Source organism: Nannospalax galili, unplaced genomic scaffold (assembly GCF_000622305.1).
Source record: "Nannospalax galili isolate Female #2095 unplaced genomic scaffold, S.galili_v1.0 scaffold8262, whole genome shotgun sequence".
Classification (NCBI taxonomy): Eukaryota; Metazoa; Chordata; class Mammalia; order Rodentia; family Spalacidae; genus Nannospalax; species Nannospalax galili.
Genome location: NW_008348234.1, coordinates 12,027 through 15,669, shown reverse-complemented (window position 1 = coordinate 15,669; position 3,643 = coordinate 12,027).

Below are 3,643 nucleotides of genomic sequence, written 5' to 3'. Positions count from 1 at the left end.
TATATATATTCATCCACTGGAGTCTGGTTAAGGTATGAAGAATCAAATCCTTGAAAGTGACTCCTTCTCCCCCTTCCAGTAGCCTCTGTTGGCCAGTACTTCCTCAAGTAGGGTTGGGGTTTCTTACCCCCTTTCCATGTCTATCCTGGGAGTTTCTCTGTCTTGAGCTTATGTGGGACTTGTGCATGCTTTCACCATTGGTGTGAGTTCATATGAGTAACTTCCCAGCTGTCTGTAAATCTCTTATTTCCTTGTGTTATTCCACCATCTCTGGCTCTTTCAATATTTCTGTCTGCTCTTCTGCAGTGATCCCTGAGAGGACACAGAATTTTGATGTAAGTATCCTACTCAGGGTTAGGGACTGTGCAGTCTAAATATCTGTACATCAGCCAGTTGTTTCTTTATGTGAATCACCACGTTCTGCATCTGGAAACTTCATTTCTGGGAGTTGAAAGGTGCATTAAACTATTGGTATAACAATAAGTCATTAGGAGTCAATTTAATACTGTATATATTTAGTTGAAAAACAATATTAGACTCTCTCTTATGAACCCTAAGCCTCATATCAATATCAGATATGGGTTCCTCATTATGAAGGAGACTTTAAATCCAATTAGAATGTAGTTGACTACTCCCACAATATTATTGTCACTGTTACATGAAAGCACAAACCATTGCAGGCCAGTTGTTGTAGCTCACAGCATTCACAGCTGGGTAAGGTTGATGATTAATTTTCTCTTGTCGTAGCACACAGAGCTCCTTCCAGCACAATGAAGGCAGACAGTAGAGATGAAGCTTTGAAGTCAGTACCGGCTTCACTTCAATGTAGAATTTTTTTTCTTCTATACCTCATGACTGTCTTCAGAAGCAGAATCTTGTCATCAATTTCCAGTGGTAACAGAGGGCTGGTTTCTAGAATATACAAGAAACACAAAATATTAAAACTCATAAAACATACAATCCAATTTAAAATGGGATCAGGATCTGGAGAGAGACTTCTCTAAGAATGAAATACAGACATCTAAGACCTTCTTTACAAATATTCAACATCTGTAGTCATAAGGGAAATTCAAATTAAAACCGCTTTGAGATTTTTGTTTTTACCCCACTCTCAGTGGCTAACACCCAAAGAACAAAAAACTGACAAACGTTTTCAAGGAGGTGGGAAAAGGGTGAGTCTTTCCACCTTATGTGGGAATGCGGACTGGTGCAACGAAAATGGAAATCAGTGTGGAGTTTCCTCAAGAAAGATGGAAATCAGTCTACCATGATTTGATTGAGCCAGCCATACCACTCGGGCATATACACCCAAACTCTCTACATGCAACAGATACCTGTTCTTCCATGTTCATTGCTGCCCTCTACACAACCCAGATTTTCATCTACTTATGAATATATAATGAAAGCTTGGGATGTTTACACAATGGGATGTCATTCATCTATTATGAAAAACAAAGTTATGGAATTCACAGGCAGCTGGTCGTAAGGGGAGACAGTCTTCCTGAGTGACGTATCCCTCACTCACTTTGCATTTTCTCTCTTATGGGTGGCTGGCATCTCTGAATTCCTAGGTGTGCATGTTTCAATGGAAAACTGAGAGGTCAGAAAATGAATAAACAGCCTTGGACTGGTGTGGGGTCTTCATGGGAAGTGAGACAGAACAGAGTGGTATTCATGGGGGAGGGGAAATAGCGTAGGAAGGGTTCAATGTGGATGTGAAGGGAGGGCCGGGTAGTGGAGGGAGTATTCAGAGGGTTCTCTAACCCTACGATTACAGAAGCTTCTAAATGTATATTCACATACATTTTTAACACATATCAATAGGAGATCCCTCATAACAGGTGCACATCGCCCCTACTAGAAACCATAGGATGGGAAAGAACCCAATGCCAGCAATGCAATCATTTTTCAGAAGTTACTGACTTAGGGTCCCTTAGTCCCTCAAACCACACGAGCCATTGTCCTTGCTCGTGACACCCACCAGGACGTGATGATCAGACCTCATATATTCACTTTTAAAATCATCTTTAAAACTCAAGACTTTCTGTATTGCATGTTCCTACACACTGCCTCTCTCTGATCCCCCTCTCTCACTACCCTCCCTCTTCCTCTTCCTCTCTCACAGTCACTTTTGTCCTCCTAATCCACAATTTCGTACTTTCATTTCACATGGCATTTTTTCCATTATTCTTTATTCTTTCTACTGTTTGGGATGTAATTTTCATGTCTCAACTGTCTACTGTTATGAACTATGATCTCACACACATAATGAAAATTACATCTAGGATTAATTTTATCTGAGAATATGTCTAATACCTGTCTTTCTGCTCAAAGAAATTCACCTAGTTTACATAATACACGTTGTTTTATTTTTTATAAATTAATGTCTTGTATGTAGAGTTTCTTTATGCTCTTAAATTTCCATACAGCTGACCATCCCCTCTGCTTCATGTGCATTTCAAGTTGCACCACGCCACTCACCCATGTTCCTGTAGCACATTTCTCTCCAGGATCATGTTTCCTCCTGTTTTTCTTTTGTTCTCTTCCTGATTGTCTCTTTTGGACTGAGTCCAATTATGGCTGACTCCGAATGTTGACCTGTCTTCTTCACTTGATCTTGTGGGAGAAATCATAGCTGCATAGTTCGTGAGTACAATGACTTTCTCCATCATTGAGTTCTGACATTCTTTCTGGACCCTGTGTGAAGATGGTCCCTGAGCCATGGGTGGGCAGTTGACATGGATGTTCCATGTAGCGGTGAGGATTCAATAGTCACTTATTTTCAGCACTTTGACCTCTCATGCACCTCTGCGTTGACAGCCACCCACTGCAGAGAGATGCTTTTCTGCCTGAGGTAGAGGTCGAAACTTATCTTCAGGTATAAGAACCAGTATTTATAAATCAGAATGACAACATATTGTTCAGGAAAAAGTAGTGGTAGTTTCATCCTTGGGGTGTATGACCTGTGGAACCATGAGCTTTTCACCAGGCTTGTAACACCAAATCTGAATTCCTTGTGCAGAGTAGGCCTCCATTCCAATGCAAAAACACTGGTTACCTGAGTACCCTTTGTGAACCTGTAGCACTGGGTGGTGGTAATATCTTGACTCTTAGGTCAGTGTTATGGTATGCAGCATTTACAAAATGAGACCATTGATGGCTCTTACCCCCAGTGTCCTGCATAGCACATTCTCTCACTATGAAATCAACCATCAGGGAGGAAGTTTTATGTGTGTTCTAGCTTGATCTCGTTATGTATTGTAAACAAACTATGATGTCTTTTCTACAATATGGTCATACCCTCTAGTTATGGTGGGTAACTGAGAACAATGGCAAGAGACTGTGTTGTTTGGAGGTGTCTGTGATTTCCATGATGAGTAACATGTACAGATTCACATATGTGTGGCACTGACATTTCCTCCTAATAACTCGTGTGTTCGGTAGGTATGTTGTCCACATATGCAGGCTCCCTATGTTCATACTTCTTCAAAGTTACATATCTTTAAGTTTGCTGATAAAGTAGGGTTTTCCACCCACCCTTAGCTATGGTTAACTTATCCCTTACCCGCTTCTGCTCTGTCCACATTCCCCATCCCTGCTTCCTCATCTCAGTCCCAGTGGTCCTCCTTCTCCCTGCACATCA